The 23904-nt window shown below is 39.1% G+C and overlaps 1 long non-coding RNA gene across 2 annotated transcripts; it reads left to right on the forward strand.

The window, feature by feature from the left end:
- Positions 1-1649: 1649 nt before the first annotated feature.
- Positions 1650-23101, forward strand: LOC135970918 (uncharacterized). Of its 2 annotated transcripts, XR_010586833.1 has the most exons (5): positions 1650-5522; positions 7409-7494; positions 7671-7800; positions 21888-22011; positions 22335-23101. It is a non-coding gene; the product is annotated as an uncharacterized lncRNA (long non-coding RNA). The 2 variants fall into 2 exon arrangements; XR_010586832.1 differs by lacking the exon at positions 1650-5522 and having other exon boundaries at positions 5585-7494.
- Positions 23102-23904: the final 803 nt, after the last annotated feature.

Raw genomic sequence — 23904 nt, forward strand, 5'->3', positions numbered from 1 at the left:
CATGGCACCCCAAAACAATTACATTAGTAACATCAAAGATCACTGGTCACAGATCACCTAACGGATATAATAATAAAAAATTCTTTGAAATATTACAAGAATTACTAAAATGTGACACAGAGGCACGAAGTGAGCACATGCTATTGGAAAAATGCCACAAACCTTCAAGATGTAAAAAGTGCAGTATCTGAGAAGTGCAATGAGGTGAAGTGTAATAAAATGAGGTATGGCTGTCTTTTTCATTGGGATTATGTTAAATTCATAAAGTCATTTAGGGAGAACTGACATTTTCATGATGTTGAGTTTTCCTAACAGAAGCACAATGTGCCTTTTCATTTGTTCAAGCCTATTTCTGTGTCTTTCCTGAGTGTTCTACAGTCTAGACACATTTTGACTGTCATACCAAGTAACAAGGCTGTCTCCCTCCCATCCCACGCACAACTTCCAGTACATATGTTTTCAGGCTCACCCTCTCATTTTTGTAGCCAGGATCATTTAAACCTGATCCTTCCTTTCTGAAAATCTGGGAGATAGGGAGAAGAACTGCACATAGAATGGTGAGGGTATGGGCTTTGCAGTTAGACTGCCACTGGGTTAAATTTTACTCTGTCATTTATCAGCTCTGTGACCAACAGCAAGTCCTCACTGGCAAAATAGAGATTTTTAGCTGTACTAGTTCGTTCTCACGCTGCTATAAAGACATACCTATGACTGGGTAATTTAGAAAGAAAAGAGGTTGAATTGGCTCATGGTTCTGCGGGCTGTACAGGCTTCTGCTTCTGGTGAGACCTCAGGAAACTTAAGAATTATGGCAGAAGGTGCAGGGGAAGTAGGCATGCCTTACATGCTGGAGCAGGAGGAAGACAGAGTGAAGGGGAGGTGCTATACACTTTCAAACAACCAGATCTGGTGAGAACTCTATCACAAGATAGCACTAGAGGGGTGGTGCTAATATTAGAAACCACCTCCATGATCAAATCACCTCCCACCACGCCCTACATCCCATATTGGGAATTACAATTCAACATGAGATTTGGGTGAGGAGACAGAGCCAAATCATATCATACCTTTCATGGAAATAAGGATTGGATAGGATAACATATGTAAAGCAGCTAGCACAGTACCTGATATGATTAAGAGCCCAATTTAATTGGTAGCTGTTACTTGCCCTGGGCACTGAATTTTCCCAGTAACTATTCTGGTAGTGAATAATTTCCAGTATGAAATTGAAAGCCCTATCACAGGCCTCCTGATATGTTTGTAACATATCATACACTGTTACATATATTTAAAAAAAAATCTATCCGTCTTCCACCCATGTTAATTTCATTAATTCCAGCAATACCATGCTATTTTGAGGTTTTCCTTTTATCCCATGAGTTGGCATTTTTCAGACTTTATATTTCATCTCACTTTCACAAAATGCTGGACTAACCTGAACTTAGTGGCAGAAGCTTCACTAGTCTGAACAGTGATGGATCATCTTTTCCTGGAAGCCATCAATCAACAGTAGCTAACAAGAATATGGAGTGGGGCAGGAGTGAGAGGGGGTGCGAAGGTCACTTTACTTGGTTCACTGACTACTTGCTGTGAGCCCTTTTGATTGATGTAGTAAAAATTTCTGCTGATTGCATCACTATTTCAGGAGAGTGTTGACTTGCTTTCCCCAAGCAGATTTCTGATTTTAGTTGAGAATCAGCATTCTAAACTTTTACTGGTTCATGTAGACAACAACATTAATTGAGCACCCACTGTCTGCTGACTGCTGCACAACAGAGTTAATAGTAAGCAGAAGGCCAGGGATGGCTTGTCTTAGGGGTTCGGTCTGGCTGTACTCAGGGGACATGGGCCTGGCCGATGGGCAATTTATTGATTTAAGGAAAGTGGCCTGATGAGTGCTTAGCCACCATGGAGGGTGCAGGCCTGGGTGTGCTGGTTCACCTGACACAAGGGTCACCATAGGGAGGCCAAGGCAGGGGCAGGAATGAAGATTCTTTGTTGTAGAGGCAGGGAGTAAAGCTTGGGGCTATGGCCAATAGACCTAGAAGAGGCAGTCATGTAGTCCTAAAGCTTCGAATGAAAGCTATGGAAATCGAGCAGATGGTGGGGCAGAAGGTAAGCTAAGGTCAGAGGCAAGTAGCAAGCATTTCTCTTGGGAGGTGGGTTGCCCTGACAGGCTGTGAGGGGAGATGCCACCCTTTGCAGAGGACAGGACAGGACAGCCCTGGGAGTCGAGCCAGTGAGCAGAGTCTCAAAGGGACCCTACCTCAGGGTGGGAGAGGCCCTGTGCCTGGAGCTCACAGGCTCCACACTCCATAAGCAAAGCTGCTGTACCCAGCAGGGATGGAATCATATCAGTAATAACAGCACCTTCATTTATTTAGTGCTTTTAATGCTTCAGAGAGCTTTCTCCTCTTTTACCGCACATGTATAAAATGCTGCACTTTCCCTGGGGAGACGATGCCAGTGACTTCCCATCAGCTCTTGCCCTTTGTGTTGTTTTCCCAGAAGTGTTTATAGACTTGTTTGATTAAACCACACTTTCTGGTCTCATGGTAACCCACAGGAGTTGGAAATGTCAGAGGGAAACCATGTATTGTCCATAGCCTCACACTTTTTGAATTTTTAAATTTTAAAAAATACATTTGGAGGATATAAGTGAAGATTTTTTTACATGCGCACGTTGTGTCGTGATGCAGTATACTCACACTTTTGTGAGATATGAACACACACATTCATTTCTTCAACTGAAAATTCTTATTGTGCACGCACAAGGTAGCAGACACTGCTTGGTGCTATACATGTACACATATTTCTATATAAAAGATGTGTGTATTTGTTATTATCCTATAAAATCTCCTCCTACGCGGAGGTCAGACTGGTGGTGGCCTGAAACATTCAGAACAGGAGTTGGAAAAGGGTCATCAGGGAGGCTAGAAGCTGCAGACAGTTAGAGATTTTATTCCGTAGGAAAGACAGAATTGCCCTCAGGCCGTTGCTCAGAACCACTGTGTGTATAACGCAGCAGATGATAGCAGCAGGACTCACTGACCTCGGTGAGAAATGACAGCTGACAGCAGAGGGAGGGGACAGAACTCTTGAAAGCAGAATCGTTTCTTTTGAATTCTCTCTGGCTCTTCAGCACAATGGTCTGAGGCCATTTCGTTCTGAGCAGTGCTGCATTCAATAGCACAATAATTAATAGTCAAAATGCTACTAGCTCCTGCTATGCTTTGCGTAGCTTTTTAGAATTTACAATTCTTTACACTATATGGTCTTATTAAATCAATGCAAAATCCATATGGCGGCATCCGTCAGAATCACCTGAAAGTTGTTAAAACACATGTTGCTGCTTGCTTGTCCCTACCTCCTCCCACCTTGAGTTTTTGGTTCAGTAGGTCTGAAGTGGGGCCCCAAATCAGTCTTCCTGACAGTTCCCCACATGACTCTGCTGCTGCTGGCTGGGGCCACACTTTGAGAACCACTGCCCTCTGGGGTATGCGTGGCTTCTTGTATTATTATTGTCACTATTTTACATAGGAAAAATGCAGTTTCAGAGAAGTTGAATTACATAACCAAGGTCACCCAGGTGGCAGATTTCAGACTTCAGTTTAAGTGTTCAAAGAATAAGCCATACGTTTTTTCAACTACGTGCTATTGTCTCAGATGTTTTTCCTAAAAAATGAGTTTAACACATGTTAGATTTTCTTCAAAATACTTGGAATTAAAACCTTGTCATTGTAGTTTATTTGAAAATTTATGTCTGTGGCATATATTCTTCTTTGATAATACTGGATGGGGTTCTTGGTATGTCTAGCTTCTGGAGCACTTAGAACATTTAAATAAATGCTAAGAAATTAGGGTGACTGGGGGGAAAGGGAACACATGGAGGAAGTAGGATGTGAAGTGACTGGGACAGGTGCAAATCCTTTGGAAAAGAGCCATGAAGTAGTGGAAAGACATGAGAGTTAGCAGATCAGAGGGAAGCTGGTGTTTTAGGAGTATTTCCCTGCATGGATCATTTTGCTAACCCAGAATGATTGACTTTGATTTGATGTTGGTCTTCTCTAGAGGGAGTCTATAAGGGTTTTTTCCAACTAAACAACTATTCTGCTTCCAGGTTAAGAATGCCTAAGGAAATATCCTATTATGTTCATGGAAACATCCTATGATGTTCAAGAAACTATCCCTTATGTTCATGTTTATGTGTCCATTTTTCTTTTCTGTGAGTGATTTCCCAAGTCCTTTCCAAATCAATTACAGAATTATGAAGAAGCCTCTTAAGCACCTCTAAAGGCATTTTAAAGAAAATTCCAAGATCACTTATGTCCTTTCATTTCAAGACTGTGATAGCTGCCATTAGTGCAGAGATGTGACATTAGTCTTTCAGGCTGTAACCAGGCTGGATCAGGTGGGGTTCGGTCAGGAAAACAAAACCCCTATAGGCATTTTAAATATGGAGAGATTTAATACAGGTATTGAGGTGCTTATAAAACCATGGGAAAGACTGAAAGAGTGAAAATCATGGGGACTGACATTAGTTTTGGGTTTACTGCCACAGAAAAGCAGAGAGCTGTTGTGGCTCAGAATCAAGAACCTGCAGGAATGCGGCTGGTGGCCTCACAGCTTTCTTCAGTGCTGAGGGGCTGCAATGGGAAGGAAACAAAAGAGGCCACCGCATAAAAATATCTGTGAAACTCACATATTCATCTGCCAGTGCTTCCAGAGCAAGAAAAAAAGAATGTCTTCTTCGTCTCTTCCACCTTACAAATCTTGCAGGAGTGCAATTTTATTGATGAAATCTAAGAACTTTCAAGTTTACAGGATTCATTTGGAGTAAAATTTATGTCACTGCACAGATGTGGCTTTTTCTTCAAATTACCAACTAGGGGTGGACACATAGAATTTTGCTGGAAGTGGAGGTCTTCACATCTCATTACCAAACCTCTGAGCTACGAAATTTCACTGCATTTGCAGTTTCTATATTTGGTTTTGCTTGACAGATATTAATGACTTATTGATTGTATTTTTATTTATTATAAAACCTTAATTCTTAGGAATCATGCTAAAGCAGAAGCTTCCATTAATTAGATTCCCTCTCCCATAGGCCTTCTTTGGAAAGAAGTTTTATCACTGGAAAATAGGAAAGTTTTAATTTTTACCGCAAAAATTTAACAATATATCCAATTACCCAATTAATACAAGCCTGCTATGGTTTAAATGTGTCCCCAAAGTTCATGTGTTGGAAACAATCCCCAGTGCAACAGTGTTGAGAAGTAGGACCTTTAAGAAATGAGGAGGTCCTGAGGGCTCTGCCCTCATGAGTGAATTAATGTCATTATTGCAGGAGTGGGTCAATTATTGTGAGAGAGGCTTTATTGTAAAGGCAAGTTTGACCCCCTCTCACTCTCTGGCTCTTGAGCCTGCTCTCTTGCTCTTCACCTGCTGCCCTGGGATGATGCATCAAGAAGGCCCTCACCAGATGCGGTCTCTCGATCTTGGACTTCTCAGCTTCCAGAAACGTAAGAGATACATTTCATTCCTTTGTAAATTACTCAGTCTTGGCATTCTGTTATAGCAACACAAAATGGACTATGTCCATTATAAAAAAGTGGGAAAAAAGATAATATTTTATATATTTATTTAACTAATATGTATTTGCTTAATCTGTGCTCCTTTATTGGAATTCTGATTGGTTGCCTTTTTTATTTTTCACTTTAATTACCAATGCTTATATAAATGCTCTGATATATGCATCCTACGATAAGCAATATCCTTGGATAAATTCCTAGTAGATTTTTAGCATCTAAAATGATGTACTTTTAGAGGATTTTAAAACATATATTTATAAATTGACTCCCAGGAAGATTAGGATGCTTTCAATCTACTAGCTGTGAATAAAAGTTCCTGATTTTCTGAACTCTTACCAATATTGGGTCTTATATTTAAAAAGCTTTGCTAATCTGATAGTTAAACTGTATATAATTGTTTTAACTTGATTTTCTTTGATAACTAGAGAGGATGAAGATTTGTTTATATGTTATTATCTTTTTACATGTATTCTCCTAATGAAATTATACCTTTAGGCTATTTTTCCATTGAGTTGTTAGACTTCTTTAAAAATTGATTTGTAGTAGCTCTTTATTAATTAAGGATAAAATTGCTTATCTCTTATTTATGTTGGAAATATTTTTCTCAAACTGCTGTTTGACTTTTAATTTCATTTTATATTTATGAAAGAATTTAAAGTTTTTAGTTAATCAAAAATTCCTTCCTCCTTCTCTCCTTCCTTCCTTCCTTCTCGTCTTTCTTTCTTCCTTCTCCCTTTCCTTCCTCTTTCCTTCCATCCATCCATCTTTCTATCTGTATTTTTATCTTTTTCTTCTCTCCCTCCCTCTCTCTCATCCCTTCTCTCTTTCTTTTTCTTCTTGGTCTTTCTCTCTCTCAAAAAAAGGCAAGATACTGGTTAAGTGGGCTCATACATTTTAGAAAGACCTAAACAGAATTGCCAAGAATTGCATAAGAATGTTCAGTTTCATAAAACCCATAGTTCTGTAAGAAGGTTCTACCTAGATAATGACATAATTAGGGATGATTATGGCATTAGGGATGATGTAGGCAAATACAAACTCAGCAACCAAAGTCTACAGTAGGCCATGTGTGAAATGTTTAAAAATTACTAAACAAATGTCATAAAAGAATTACTTCCTGTCATTTGGAAGTTAAAAATAAACTAGATGTAGGTTTCTCACTTACGAAAGTAATACATAATTTTGGCAAAACATTAAGAAGGCCACCAGAGGCCTTCTCACACAGTAAGACCTCTTCCAAACAGTTTCTTGTGTATCCTTTTAGAAAGTTTCTACATATGCACAAAAATAGAGAATATCCCTTAAAACACCTCCTCCATAGAGACATGAGATAATACTGAATGTAATATTCTGCAATTAATTATTTTGTTAATTAGCGTCAAATTTTAGACCTATTTTTACATCCCTACATAAAAATCTACTAGTCTTTACTGTATACAGTAGTATGTTCTATAACTATATCATTGTTTATTTTACTAGCTATTTCTAGATGCTCATTTGATTGGTTCTAGATTTTAAAGTTTTATTATTATTATTTTTTAAAGAGATGGGGTCTTGCTCTGTTGGTCAGGTTGGTCTTGAATTCCTGGTCTCAAGTGATCCTCCCACCTCAGCCTCCCAAAGTGCTAGGATTACAGTCATGAGCCACCTGGCCCTAGTTCTATATTTTTGTTCCAAGACAAACTGCTGCAATGTGATTACTGTACAGTTAACTCTTTTTTCTTTCTTTTTTTTTTTTTTGAGATGAGGTATCACTCTGTCATCCAGGTTGGAGTGTAGTGACATGATCTCGACTCACTGCAACCTCTGCCTTCTAGGCTCAAGAGATCCTCTCACCTTGGCCTTTGAGTAGCTGAGACCACAAACGTGCGCCACCACACCCTGCTAATTTTTGTATTTATTGGTAGGTATGGGGTTTTGCCATGTTGCCCAGGCTGGTTCAAATTCCAAATACACCTCAAATATACCTGTCTTGGCTTCCCAAACTGCTGGGATTATAGGTGTGAGCCACTGCGCCCAGCCTATTGTATAGTTAACTCTTGAACAACACAGATTTGAACTCTGTGCATCCACTTATAGGCAGATTGTCTTCCACTTCTGCGACCCATGAGACAGTAAGACCAACCCCTCCTCGCCTTCCTCAGCCTACTCAACACGAAGATGATGAGGATGAAGACGATTATGATGATGCACTTCCACTTAATAAACAGTAAATATATTTTCTTTCTTCTTGATTTTCTGTCTTTCTTTGTTTTTGTTTTGTGAAGGAGAGTTTCACTCTTTTTGCCCAGGCTGGAGTGCAATGGCATGATCTCAGCTCACTGTAACATCCACCTCCCGGATTCAAGTGATCCTCTTGCCTCAGCTTCCTGAGTAGCTGGGATTACAGACATGCACCACCACGCCTGGCTAATTTTGTATTTTTAGTAGAGACGGGGGTTTCACCATGTTGGTCAGGCTGGTCTTGAACTCCTGACCTCAGATAATCTGCCCACCTCAGCCTCCCAAAGGGCTGGGATTACAGGCATGAGCCACTGCACCCGGCCGATTTTCTTAATAACATTTTCTTTTCTCTAGTTTACTTTATTGTAAAAACATAGTGTATATACATGTGAAATACAAAATATGTTTTAATCAATTGTTAATAGTATCAGTAAAGCTCTGGTCAACAGTAGGTTTTTTGGCAAATCAAAAGTTATATATGAATTTTTGCATGGGGGAGTCAGCAACCCTCACCACTGCATTGTTCAAGGGTCAATTGTATTTATATTTACTGTGTCTTGGTCAAGAAATTTGTGGATAAAATCTCTGAAGTAAATTCTTGCAATAGAAAGTATGTGAATGAAAAACTTTGGAAGAGCCCTCAAAATATGGTGCCAATTCATTTCCTTACTGGCAGTGTATACAAATGTAGAGGAAAGCTTAACATGTACATTTCAATTTAAAATTGTTCACAAAATAGATCAGATTTGCCTAGTTTTAAACCAGAGTGCTACACCAGCTTCTAGAAGCAGAGGTCAATGAGAGACTAACATGGAAATTACTGAAAAATCAGAATTATTTCAGAAAATAGGCTAAGTAGACATTAAGTTCCTCTGTTTTCCATGTTTGAGTCATAGCTCTTACATAGTTTTCCTTAGGAGATTGTTTCTAATATTTCTCTTTTTAATAATTTCAGCTTTTATTTTAGATTCAGGGCATACATATGCAGGTTTGTTACCTGGGTGTATATTGCATGATGCTGAGATTTGGGGTACACTTGATCCCATCACCCAGGCACTGAGCATAGTACCCAATAGTTAGTCTTTCAATCCTCGCCTCGCTTCCCTTCCTCTTTGCTCTAGTAGTCCCCAGTGTTTATTGTTGCCATATTCACATCCATGTAGACTCAATGTTTATAACTTATAAGTGAGAACATGCGGTATTTGATTTGCTGTGTTCCTGTGTGAATTCACTTTGTTTCTAATATTTCAATCACCTATTTTGTTGGCTATTCATTTCCCTTCCTTTGAGTTACTTCTGTTTGCCCTGATTTAATTCCCTTTTAATCATAATGAATAATTTCTCTCATTTCCTTTAGGAGTTATTTGTTTTCTCCATTTCTCAGGGACTGCCTAATTATTTGCTGTGTGGATGTGGGTGCCTTCATGCCTGCATGCTTTCAGATTTGCCCACCTCAGTTCAATGATAGTGCCACTTGATATTATCTTCAAATGTTCCAGTATTTTCCTTGATCAGTAGAGTTTTATGCATGTGCAAGATTAGTGGTCAAAGTAATAATTTTTTATAAGACCTAATATGATTAATTTTGTTATTTCCATTATGAATGTAAATAACAATGTGTCTCAATTCAGATGTGATCTTCTTATGTAAGTCTTTTGTTTGATAAAACATAATCTCTATAAGTAATTAATATTCACATTCTTTTCTTTTTTAAAAATCACTTTATTGGGGTATAAGCTGTACATATAAGAATACACCTGTGGGACTGGGCATGGTGGCTCATGCCTGTAATCCCGGCACTTTGGGAGGCGAGGGCAGATCCCTTGAGGTTGGGAGTTTGAGACAAGCCTGGGCAACATGGTGAAACCCCATCTGTACTTAAAAATACAAAAATTAGCCAGGTGTGGTGGCGCACACCTGTCGTCCCAGCTACTGGGGAGGCTCAGGCATGAGAAATGTTTGAACCTGAGAGGTAGAGGTTGCAGTGAGTCGAGATCGCACCGCTGCACTCCAGCCTAGGTGACAGAGCAGGACTGTCTCAAAAACAACAACAAAAAATACACCTATGAAACCATCACCACAATTTATGCCATAAACATACCCATGACATACCCATATGCGTCATCTCAAAAAGTTTCTTCCTACCCTCTTGATTATTTTTTGTGATAAGAACACTTAATATAAGATCTTAGCAAATTTGTAAGTAGACAATATAGTATCATTATTGTTTACATTCTTTATGAGCATTCACTAATGATTTTTCAAAATAATTCTGACAGCTTTACATTTCATATATTATTAAGCAATGTGTATAATGAGCTTGTTTATTTGGATAAGACAAGTTCAAATTACCATTCATAGTTTTGTGGAAAATATTAGGTTGAGATCTGACAGCAATAAAAATATGGTAACAAATATTAACAATTTTTACCTCTGGATAGCGGAGAGTTCTTTTTATTTTGTTTGCTTACCTATATTTAAAAATGTGTTAATAATAACCACATATGGCTTTGTTTAAAAAATAAATAACATTTTAAACACAGTGTGTTTTTCAACAGAGCTCAGAGAAGATACATGGAAAGAAAAAGAAAGGAGTATAGAATATAGAGTGTATGAGATGCTGGCTCACAATTTATGATTCTGTTCCTTCAGTGATTCTTAAGGGAGTTGAGCAAAAATAATTTTTATGTCCTTTATTCTTTCTAGAAATGGATTATTTAAGAAGGTGAACATACTTAATTTTTCAAATTTTATGACCTTGTATATGAAAAAAACAAAACAAAACGTGAACACTGGAGACTTTCCACTTGCAAATAATCTTTTCAGGTTTTCCTGAGCAGAATTCTATGCATTCAAAAATGAATATACTAAGCATCTGTATTAATTTGCTAGGGATGCCATAATAAAGTACTACAAACTGAGCTGATTAAATGACAAATTTATTTTCTAACAGCTCTGGAGGCTAGAAGTCCAAGATCATGGTGTTGGCAGATTTGTTCTGAAGGCCATCTTCTTTTTTATTATTTTAATAGTTTTGGGGGTACAGGTAGTTTTTGGTTACATGGATGAGTTCTTTAGTGGTGATTTCTGAGATTTTAGCGCACCCATCACCCGAGCAGTGTACACTGTACCTAATATGTAGTCTTCTCTCACCCTCTTTAACCTTCTCTCACCCCCAAGTTTCCAAAGTCCATTATATCATTCTTATGGCTTTGTGTTATCATAGCTTAGCTCCCACTTATAAGTGAGAACATACAATGTTTGGTTTTCCATTCCTGAATTACTTCACTTAGTGTAATGGCCTCCAGCTCTATCCAAGGTGCTTCAAAATACATTAGTTCATTTCTTTTTATGGCTGAGTAGTATTCCATGGTGTATATATGCGACGTTTTCTCTATCTACTCGTTGGTCAGTGGGCACTTAGGTTGGCTCCATGTCTCTGCAATTGTAAATTGTGCTGCTGTAAACATGCATGTGTAGGTGTCTTTTTCATGGAGTGACTCCTGTTCCTTTGGGTAGATACCCGGTAGTGGGATTGCTGGATTGAATGGTAGTTCTACTTTTAGTTCTTCAAGGAATCTCCATACTGTTTTCCACAGTGGTTGTACTAATTTACATACTCATCAGCAGTCTAAAAGTGTTCCCTTTTCACCACACTCACACCAACATCTATTGTTTTTTGATTTTTTAATTATGACCATTCTTGCAGGAGTAAGGTGGTATCTCGTTGTGGTTTTAATTTGCATTTCCCTGATGATTAGTAATGTTCAGCATTTTTTTATGTGTTTGTTGGCTGTTTGTATATTGAAGGCCATCTGCTCTTTGTGTCTTCATGTAGTCTTTCACCTGCCTTGTCTGTGCAGAAAATTCCTCTTCTTAAAAGAACATCAGTCGTACTGGATTAGGACCCACCATAATGATCTCATTTTAGCTGAATTCTGTAAACACCCTATCCCCATAAAAGGTCACATTCTGAAGTACTGGGGTTAGGACTCAGCCTATGAATTTGGGGCTGGGGGAACACAATTCAACCCGTAACATCATCTGAAAAACTTTCCTGTCTGTCGGGAAGCCCTTTGGTTCTGTTACCACATAGTGGATGTTATATAGTGGTATTTAACTTTTTTTTGAGTTAGGAATTTTTTCGAAAATGAAAATTAGGGGTCTGGCACCCAGAAAAAAGCACATATATATTAAGTTTCACATCAAGGCATTTGCAGACACCTGCCCCCATCCTCAATCTCTTTCTCTCTATGGACCCCTAGGATTAAGAACCCTGGTACAAATGCTATTAAAACCACGAAGTCAGGGAATTCAGTGATCAAATCCATCAACTAGCTCTTCATAAGTCACACAACTTATCAAGGCTCTTCAGTACTAAGTTGCAGTTTTATATCTTTCACCTGACTATTGATAATTGAAGGAATTGAAAGCAGTCCTGCAAAAGTCACCCTCAGTCCAGTAAAACCTAAGTCTAAGCACGGGTCAGGAGCTCTTCCAAATGACTGGAACAGTTCTCTCAGTTTCTAAAGATGTCTCCTGATGCCAGATTTTAAGCACAGATCAATTGTGAGGGATGACAGTTCTGCTTTGGGCATTCCCTGGGTTTGAGCCTACTAAGAGGGAGATGCAGCTATGCTTGGCTACATCCGGAACACCAATGAGGTGTGGTCCAGCTTTGGTTAGTAGTGGTTAAGAGAAATGTTGGCTAATTGGGTGGATCTCCCACTTGGGGCTCTTTTCCATATAGAACCCATCAATGCATGAGGCTCAAAAGGAATTTAATATTACTTGAAACTGGGTCAGATTTCCTGGGGCTGGGCCTCTAATCAGTTCCTGAAAATGAGGAGGATTAAGACATCTTTAACCTTGTTATCATTTGTAAATAAAGAAGATGGAAAAATTAAAGTCAGCATTTATAGAAGTGAGCTTGAGATGAGCCCTGTACCATGTCTATAGAGCTTTCTAAACAATATGTGGACTTGAGTTAATGTTTGGACCTGGTGCTGAGAATATTTGAATGACCCTGTTTTTTTTTGTTTTTTTGTTTTTTCTGGTATGTTATATGAACGTGTCCATCTGAGGCCAGTTCCTCACTTTTTGTTTTGTTAGTGCAACACTTTGGCAGGGTTTGTGAGGAAAAGTTATTAATATTTGGTTTGATATTATTTCAGTGTTCTGAGACATTATGTAGTTCTAACTTTTGCCTTATAATTCATTTAGATTTAAGTCCATTGTTAAAATTGAAAATGCTTAGTCAAGAATACAGTGAAACTGGAAATCACATAAAATTCTATAGTATATAGCTACATCAAAATTCTGTATATAGGTGAGAAATACAGTAAAACAAACAAAAAGCTTAAAGATGTACTGGAAAATTTTAAATTAAATTATAAATTTTCAATGGCTCTATAGTTTTATATGAATGTATTTTATTTTCTTTGTCTTTTTATTCATGTGAAAATTTATGTATTTTTAAACCTATGTAGTTTTAATATGTTTTTTTCTGGAAATTAATTGCTCACTAAAAATTACTAACAAAATCTAATTTTACTCAAAACAAATTGATTCAATAATGTATGAACTAAACCTATGTAATACATAAAACTAACTTATTTAAAGAAGGGAATTAGAGATCCTATACTTGATAAATGAAACCAGTATCAATATATTAATATTTTAATTTTTTTCTTAAATATAAACCCTTTTCAATGTACTGGTTGTTTTCTCACTTCATCAACCTGTCTGTGCTATTTAGGTTAAAAAACTCATGAAAATACAAAATTAATGTTTTTTTTTTTCCTAACAAGACTCTTAGGAAAAAGTTTATGGGTTTGACATTACATTAAATACTCAAAACAATGCTAATAGACTAAACAATTATCAACTTTTAACCTTACTAATGGAAATAGTATTTATAGTTTTGGGTAGAGATGGCAAGAGTTCCTTAGAATTAATTTAAAAAAAAAACCTGACTTAGGGTTTATTCAGATCTGTTCCAGGAGCCAACCCAAGATACCTCATTGCATTTACATTTTATTTTAGTCATTTCTATTGTTCCCATATTTTATAATAATTGCTAAGCAGCAGAAATCCTGACCTGTGTGTGTGTGTGTGTGTGTGTGTGTGTGTGTGTGTGTGTACGCGTGCTTGGATATCTATTTTCCTCCTCTACGACAGAATGGTAAAAGTCATCTTTTGGGATTTATGGGATTTGGAATCAAAGTGATCTGAATTGTTTTAAAGTGACCTGAATTTTAATCCCAATTTTGCTACTTAATGTTGGGGCATTGATTAACTCACCTATGCTCTCTAAATTTAAGTTTCTTCATCTGGAAAATAGAAATAAAGTGATAATAATACCGGTCTCAGTGAGTTGTAAGGACTAAATATGAATATACAATGAACTGTGGTAGTGATTGTTGCTATTATTATTACTTATTGTCTTGTGAAGATACTAAAGGAAAGAGAATTATCTAGAGAACAGATTGGCAAGGATGATTTTTAAAAATGGGGGCGGGGGAATGGCACAGAAAAGCTACAACTTGAAAAATCAACTCTGAAATAATCAAGAATCAATTGCTTGGTAAAATTAAGAAGATTTTCTATTTCTTGCCAGCATATTTATATCAAAGTGTGTAACATGGGGCCTGTTTTGTTACTTGGCATGTTCCGGGCCATTTGTAAAGAACATGTTCAGCAGCTGTTGCTCTGGGAGGCAGATGGATGGATGACATTTATGAATTGTATTTTTCTGATGGAGAAACTGAGGTACCAAGTGATTAATTGTTTTTCCCAACCTTCCACATCCACGAAACATCGAATTTGAAATTACAGTTCATGAATATCTTCTGCCTTCCAGCTCTGCGCTGCGGAAAGGAGTTACCAGTGGATGAGATGGGAAACGTGGTGGGGCTTGCTCTCGGGGGGCCAGCTGAAGAGTGGGGCTTTTGTGTTTGGTACAGATGGCCAACTGGTAGTGCTTACCAGAACTTCCCTCCCCTGCAGCCCCCACCCTCAAGTGACAGCTTTTTGCATCTTCTTGTCTAATTAAACTACCAACAGAGAATGCCAGTTATCTGCTTGTGTGACACCTCTGAATATTAAGTAGCTTTTGTAATTAATTATTTTTTGAAAGGCTTGATCCTCCATAATTAAATAAATCTTTGAGAATTAATACTAGGTTAGCACAGTATATGGACTGAAAAACATCATGAGTGACAACTTGGCTGTGAGGGAAGAATTTTGCATCCAATATAGTGTCTCTATTGATCAATCTTTGAGGCTCTGAATGCTCCCAATACTAACATCACAATGCTTTTTCTTTCTCGATATTCCTGTGCACCCAAGCGGAACCAATAGTTCTGCACAGGGTAAGATATAAAAATGCAGATTGGCTTAAATAACTTACTGTCCAACAGGGCAGTCTGTGTAGTATAGGAGAATACGTCGTAAGCAGCTGTCTGGCTCATGTTGCCCTTAGAGCTGTGACTGTGATGCTGTTCAGTAACTTTTGTGTCTTTTTGTGCTGGCAGTGACAAGGAAACCAGATAATGGATGCTGGCAAGATCTGGAAATGAAAGCCATGGAAAGGGTGCCATTAGTCAGGTGGTCGTGTTCTCTGAAGAGCTTGTGGGGTTTTGCAGACAGGCTGGCTCACCCCAGAGGACAGTCTACTAGTGTGTCACCACTGGTAGACCTAGATGGGGAGCCTGCTTTTTTTTTTTTTTTGCCTTGGTAGGGTCAGACAACTGGGGAAGCAGGACAGACCTGCTTCTGCAGGGATATTCTGTCTCCAGGACCTGGCATCATGTGATTCGGTTTGTTTGATAAAGCTGTTTAATATTAATCTTTAGGGATCTAGGCTATTTGCTACTCAATTTGTATAGCACAAATGTTTAACCAGAAGCAGTGTGGTGGAAGGGACTGTGAGTGGAGTTAGGTGAGCAAAAGGAGCAAAAGTGGAAAATGGGTTATACCCATGTATACATTTACAGACGATTTCCTGTCTGTTCCCTTCACCTTGTCCCCTTCTCTTTCCTCCTTCCTGCTTTCCCAATCCCCATCTTTCCCCTTGTCTATGTGTCCTGAGTTTGTGTTCTTGTTTGGTTGGCATCAGTATTGTCTTGCTTAGATTTTTTCTTTGAGAGTAGTGGGAGTAGCATTATAGAATAGTAGATGTAGATGATGTCTTGGGAGTTCTGGACAAGCCATGGAGATTCTGAAAAGATTCCAGGGTTCCTCCCAGGGGTTTAACTTTTTGCTAGATACACTTAGAGAACCTGTGCAAATGCAAATCAGCAGGAACCCAGGGAGTTCTTACCAGCCCAAGGTAGGCAGGATAGCCTAGGGATGAAGATCATAGCTGACCAAGTTAGACATGGGGGTGATCCCAGCTCCACCATCCTGTTTTGTTTTCCTGAGTAAATTACTCAGCTAGAGCTGAATTCTAGTTGTAAAATGAGGTGATAACAGGTATTCCATACAGGACTGATGTTTACAATAGCAAAGCCGTGAAACCAATCTAAGTGTCCACCAACAGTTGGTTGGATTAAAAAAAAATATATATATATGTTGTGTGTATATATATATACACGTGTGTGTGTGTATACCATGGAATACTACACAACCACAAAAAAGAATGAAATCATGTCCTTTGCGGCAACATGGATGGAGCTGGAGGCCATTATCCTGGTGAACTAATACAGAAGCAGAAAATCACTTATCATATGTTTTCACTTACAAGTGGGAACTAAATAGGGGGTGCACATGAACATAAAGATGGGGAAAGTAGACTCAGGACTCCAAGGGGGGTAGAGTGGGAGGAAGGTAAGGGTTGAAAAATTACCTACTGGGTACAATGTTCAATATTTGGGTGATGGGTACACTAGGAACCCAACATCATTACACAGGTAATACCCACGTAACAAGCGCATGTGCCCCCGGAATCTAAAATTAAAACAAAACACAAACCTAGGAGTGCTATCTGGCTCAGAAACTTAGGTGTAAGGATAATGGTTCTCATGATAATTATCATTGTAATAATTAATATACATTGAATAATGTGTACTCCATATATCTTGTCTTTTGACATAGTAGTTAATTTTGAATACGTACTATATCTGTATGGCTTAAAATTTAAAAATTATAAGAGATATTTAGTAGAACTTTCCTTCCTTCCATCTACTGAGTTACCATCTCCCAGAGAAATAATGACTGCTTTTCATTTCTTGTATAACCTACCAGGGATGTTTTACACATAAACAAAAAATATGAATATATATACATACATACATCTAGAGAGAATATATCTTTTCCCCCTGCTTCATGGCACAAATAGTAACGCATTCTACATTGTTCTTCACTTCGTGCTTTGTGTTTAGTTAATCCTCACAGCAGTCCTACATGGAATAGCTGTTATTACCTCATTTCACAATTAGAATTCAGCTCTAGCTGAGTAATTTGCTCAGGGCAACATAGCAGGATGTTGGAGCTGGGATCACCCCTGCTGTCTAACTTGATCAGCTACTATCTTCATCACTGGGCGATCCTGCCTTGCTCAGACTGGTACGGGCTCCCCAGGGTTCCTCCTGATTTGCACAAGTTCTCCAGGGAACCCCATGTGGTATTGATTCTAACCACAGACTCCAGCCAATGGTTAGAGTGGCAAGACTCATTCAGCTCTGCACCAGTTGGCAATTTTTCCTATGAAGTAATGATTTTTAAATGGTTTTTAAATCATTACTTCATGGCATTTACAGTCAAATACACACATAACACATAAAATTTACCATTTTAACCAAGTTGAAGTGTGCAGTTTAGTGTTAAGTACATTCCCATTGCTGTGAAACCTATCTCCAGAACCCTTTTCATTTTGTCACACTGAATTTCTATACTCATTAAACAACTGTCCATTCTCCCCTTCATCAGCTGCTGGTCACCTCCCTTCCACTCTGTGTCGCTAAGAATTTGACTACACTAGGTGCTTCCTATAAGTGGAATAACACTGTATTGTATTTTTGTGACTGGCTTATATCACTAAGTGTAATGTCCTCCGGGGGTTCATCCATGTTGTAGAATGCATGAGGTTTTTCCTTTTAAAAGCTGAGTAAGATTCTAGTGTATATACCACTTTTTGTTTATCCATTCACCCACTGATGTACACTTGGGTAGATTCCACCTTTTGACTTTTGTGAATAATGCTGCTGTGAACATGGGTGTACTAATATCTGTTCGGGTCCCTGCCTTCAATTCTTTTGGGTTATATACCCAGAAGGGGAATTTCTAGATCAGGTGACAATTCCATTTTCAATTTTTGGAGGAACTTACCATACTGTTTCCACAGTGCCCACACTGGTTACATTCCATCAGTGCCTAAGGGTTCCAACTTCTCCACATCCTTGCTTATACTGTTATTATTATTTTTAATAGCAGTCATCTTAATGGGTGTGAGGTGGCATTTTTTATAGCATGCCATTAAACATATTTCTTAATTCTTGTATTGGGCGCACCTGCCATAGAATTCAGAGTTGTTTTCACCTCAGGCCCTCCCCACTACTTTTTTTTTTGTAGAGATAGCTCACCATGTTGCCCAGGCTAGTCTCAAACTCCTGGGGTATAGCAATCCTCTTGCCTCAGCCTCCCAAAGGCCTGGGATTATAGGTGTGAGCCACTGCACCTGGCCAGGCTCCCTCTTGAAGGCAGGGAAAGGGCCTGTGGAGGAACATCCAGCTCAAGGCCCGGTGAGGCTGGCGGCTCAGCCCAGCACACCTGCTCAGACCCCTCCCACTCACCTGGGGCCCTTGGTGGGCTCACTGTGACTTAGTGTTGCTACATCTTTTGCTTGTTATTTCCCAGCAGAAAGGCTTTCCTGACCTTTGCCAAAAAGAGAGGATGGGCTTCCAAATGCAGAGGAGCCATTTCCATCTCATAGGTAACTCACATTCTCCATCCTTCCTGGATGATTGCTTGCTTTGTTAAATTTTTCATTCAATAAGCCAAGTCATTGTGAGATATGTCCACACTGCACTTCACAGTGTCTTTTTTTTTTTTTTTTGAGATGAGTCTTGCTGTTGTCACCCAGGCTGGAGTGCAATGGCGCCATCTTGGCTCACTGCAACCTCCGCCTCCCTGGTTCTAGCAATTCTCCTGCCTCAGCCTCCCGAGTAGCTGAGATTACAGGTGCCTACCACCACGCCTGGCTAATTTTTGTATTTTTAGTAGAGACAGGGTCTCACCATGTTGGCCAGGCTGGTCTCAAAGTCCTGACCTCAGGTGATTCACCCACTTTAGCCTCCCAAAGTGCTGGGATAACAGGCGTAAGCCACCATGCCTGGCCCACAGTGTCATTTTTAAAAATCCTCCCTGAAAGAAGGTGGCAATATTTTTCTCCTGCATTATAATGCTGCAGGGTGTATCATGTGTTATGCAGACTCCCCAGGCCAGTGACTCAGTTGGACCATTTATTTATTTATTTTTAATTTATTTTATATTTCAACAGGTTTTTAGGGAGCAACTGGTGTTTGGTTATGTGAATAACTTCTTTAGTGATGATTTCTGAGATTTTGGTGCATCCATCATCTGAACAGTATACACTGTACCCAATATGTTGTTTTTATCCCTCACCCTCTTCTCACCCTTTCCCCTGAGTCCCCAAAGTCTACTGTATCATTCTTATGCCTTCGTGTCCTCATAGCTTAGCTTCCTCTTATGAGTGAGAACATACAACGTTTGGTTTTCCTTCCTGAGTTACTTCACTTTGAATAATAGTCTCCAATTCCATCAGGTTGCTGTGAATGCCATTATTTCATTCCTTTTTATGGTTGAGTAGTATTTCATGGTGTATACACACACACACACAAACATATATATATGTATATATACACATACATATACATATATACATATACCACATTTTCTTTATCAACTCATTGATTAATGGGCATTTGGGCTGGTTCTGTGTTTTTGCAATTGCAAATTGTGCTGCTAGAAACATGCATGTGCAAGTATCTTTTTCCTCTGGGTCGATAGCCAATAGTGGGATTGCTGCATCAAATAGTAGATCTACTTTTGGCTCTTTAAGGAATCTCCACACTGTTTTCCATAACAGTCGTACCAGTTTACATTCCCACCAGTAGTGCAAAAGTGTTCTCTTTTTACTGCATCCATGCCGTCAGTCAGGCAATTGAAATGAGCCATTTTTTCTCATCTCTGGAAATGTTTCTTGGATATGAGTAGGTGACTTGAATCACTTAGGGACCAAGCATGGCCTACGCTCAGTACCACAGTGAGGTATTTGTCTGTATTCCAAGCCTTCGCCTCTACATCTCCTCCAAGGCTAGTGGTCACTAGGAAGAAGGCAGAGCACCTTAGTGTGTAGTGCAATTTATTCTCAGCCTATCTCCTGTATGTCCCTGAATACGGCCATTAAAAATATATGACAATGTAGAGATACATTTTGATAAGAGGGAGTGAAAAGAGAAGACCTTCCCTTTGAGTTAAGGTGAACAGAATCTAGGCACTGACACCAACTCCAGAAAACTCAACATCACTATTGCTTTGTCAATTTCATTTGCTACCCAGAGTTCTAAGACGTTCAGAATCCTCCTATTTCTCCTTCTCTGCTGTTGACAGTTCTGATTAGTGGAAGCCTTGGAAATATCTAACAAATCCAAAGCCTTTGTTTGTTTTGTGAGATGTTAGATGATCTTAGCAGCCTGTTTCCTGAAGTAGCCTGTATTTCCTCTGGATGTTCCTTTAGTTCTTACGGTACTGATAAAGAGCATTATATCATTGTTATTCTCATTATTATTCTGGCTGTGTCTACCAGACACAGTACAGTTCTGGTAGTACATTCTGGTGATGTACTACCAGAAGTCCTGGCTTTTTCCCCTCAACATGTTCATGGAGACTGTGTCCTCAAAAAGATTTTTTAAAATCCTATTTTCTAATGAGAATAACACTACAATGAAAGACCTACATATTCCTACCAATTGTCTTAGAATTAAATAAATTGAAGGTATGGTAAATAATATGTCATTAAAACAAAGAAATATCTTTCTATAAATTTTCCTTCGAATGCCCAGACATTCCAAGTGGCTCCACTAATTCAGGTCATATAAAGTAAGCATAAATGTATGGCATGTGTTGTTTATTCAAAGAGCCCCAAATATGCATAGAAAGTATAAATAGAGACGATAAAAGCACATCTCTACAGTATGAGAAATTTGGCCATATCTAGACCTCTAGGGTTGAAGAAACCTGAGATCTATCCTGCCTCATGTGATATATAAGGGAAATGAACCCCATAGCATTAAGTGACTTGCTTAAGGTCACCATGCTTACATTAATTCAGATGTAATTAATGCCAGTTTGGAGACTTTCTTAGAACTTAAGTGTAGTGTGGTGTGCTTATCAGAAGCCCTCTGTTATTATGTTATTATATATTACAGAAGGACAAATTACCCCAGCTGTAGGAGTGTTGGCTGTGGACAGCACCCAGCTGAGTCCCTTTCTGGGACTTGCCCTTGGCTGCAGACTCTTGCTGAACTTGCTGACTCTTTACCAAGGTCGCCTTCCTATCCCCAAGGCAGCTTGCGTCTAATGACTAGGGTGTCTGGTTGATGCAGCGGTATAAAGGCTTGGTCCCTTCAGCCTTAACAGGAACAACTCTGAAGAGTCAGTAGGAGTAGCTGAAGCCATTGTCTCCCTGCATTGTGACCCAACTCCTTCCTCTTCCCAATGCTGGTTTCCTCCCTCCCCTCCAGTCACTGATCTTGAAAGCACCGCCTAATAAATGTTCTGCATGCAATTTCCATGCTTCTCAGGGAGCTGAAATGGGGCATTAGACAAACCTTTGAAGGATATTTTAGATCAATGGTTCTTTTAAAAGATTGTACCAAGAAGTTTGAACTGATATCTTAAACTCTGTAAGTTTTCTTGGGGAATGAACATCTATTGAAAGCGGTAAGTTAACTCAAATTTAAATATGTATATATGTATATAAATATGTATGTATTATATATAACATATTATATATATTTATATTTTATTATTGTTATTATTTCTTTTTAGAGACAGGGTCCTGCTCTGCCACCCAGGCTGGACTGCAGCAGCTCAATTGTAGCTCTCTGCAGCCTCCAACTCCTGGGCTTAAGCAATCCTCCTGCTTCAGCCTCCCCAGTCACTAGGACTACAGGTATGCACCACCACACTCAGCTAATTTTAATTTTTTCATAGAGACAGGGTCTCCCTATATTGCACAGGGTAGTCTCAAACTCCTGGCCTCAAGAGATCCTCTTGTCTTGGCCTCCCAAAGCAGTGGGATTACAGATATAGGCCACTGCACCCAGCGTATAACATATTATATACAACATATATTACCTACGAATTTATATGCACGCATATTTCTAGTAATGTTGTCATCATATCTCAATAAGAACTTTAATTGTAACAATTTGGAAAAGATGTATTCTCTTCACTTACTAGTTTTTTTTTTTTGCATTCTTTCCTTTCCTTTAGCAACAAATTCATAGTTATCAAAGAAAGAAGAAAGCTCCCTGGGTTTTGTGTTTGGGAAGAAGGGCAGGACGATTGGTGGGAATAAGGAGATGGAAGATATTTATGAGCTGGTCTTGTAAAAATTAAATCTGAGGATTAAAAAAATATACAGAAAATAAATATTTGTGGATACTATTATCTGGAATTAATATTTATTTTTAAACTGTCATATTTGATTTTTAAACATATGAAGTAAGATATTACAGACACACTACTTAAGATTTTCTCTAACAACCATGTGGAGGCCTTGTCCTGTCTGCCCCCAGAGCTTGGCTGAATCACTGGCCAGCACAGCAGCAGATCCTTGACACCAAGAACACCGATGGGTAAATGTGGACAGGAGCCAAGGCTGGGGGTTTACTGTTCAGCATCAAATGAGCAGAGTGATGAAATCAGTGTTGAAAGCAGAACACACCTTCCCTGTTTATGGACATTCAATAATAATGGAGTTAGGAAGGTACAAATTGAATTCTAGACAATGAAACTTCAGTGAACAAACCCTTTGGGAAAATAGTTCTTTTATGACACTGCCAGTAACATTTTTAAAGTCTTCAAAATTTGCAGGGATTGCTTGGCTTGTGTAAAGGGGTTTGGAGTTCATAATGAATTCATAAATAACTCCTCACATCCCCAAGTAAATTTCTTCTCCTCCTTCCCTTTTCCAGTAAACTCACTGCTGAGTCACATGAGCCAGAAACCTGGGACTCTTCCTAGAATTCTTCTCTGGCATGCCCGATTGGTTAAGCCTCTAAAGAGTTGTTCACATCCATTTCTTCCTCTTTATGCTCGCTTCTGTCCCTATTTGGACCCTCATCAGTTCTGGATTGTTGTATTGCAGAAGCTTCCAGATGGCCTTAATACTTTGGATCTCACTCCCGTGCCACCTACCCCACCCCACCTTACATGCAGGATTTACACCACCACCATAGGTGCTTCCCAAATTGCAGATCTGGCAGAGCATACATTAAACAAAAACCTCCTTGGCAGTTTTCCACTGCTCATAAATTAAATCCAAGACCCCCAGGGAGGGCTCCAGCCCTCTGCCTTCTGGCCTCTGCCTGGTCTTCAGCTTCATGCACCAAGTCTCCAGGTTCATACTTTATATTCCCGTAATGCTGAACTGATTGTATGCCCCCCCAACCCCAAATATTTCACAGCTCCATGCCTTTCATCAGGCCTCTTTTTTTGTCTTGTAATATAACCCTGGATTTGATCACTTCAGTTGGCTAGCTCATGCTTCAAGACTCAATGCTGTTGATTAAGGAAATCTTCCCTCATCTCTTTCAGTGGGGCTGTCTACTCGTTTTTACGTCTGTCCCTCCAACTGTAATGTAAGCTCCAAATCTTACTAAACTCTGCATCCCAGCATCAAAAACAGTACCTACACTTAGTTATGCTTATAAGTGTTCATTGAGTGCCAGGTCAGGGTGGCTGGGAGAGAGGTTGAATTACTCTTCAGAAACCAGGAGTGTGGCCAGATCTAAGCAGCATGTGAACTCCCTGTTGCTGGATGGAGCATCAGTGAGACAAG

This window comes from Macaca fascicularis, chromosome 5, assembly GCF_037993035.2.
Source record: "Macaca fascicularis isolate 582-1 chromosome 5, T2T-MFA8v1.1".
NCBI classification, from domain to species: domain Eukaryota; kingdom Metazoa; phylum Chordata; class Mammalia; order Primates; family Cercopithecidae; genus Macaca; species Macaca fascicularis.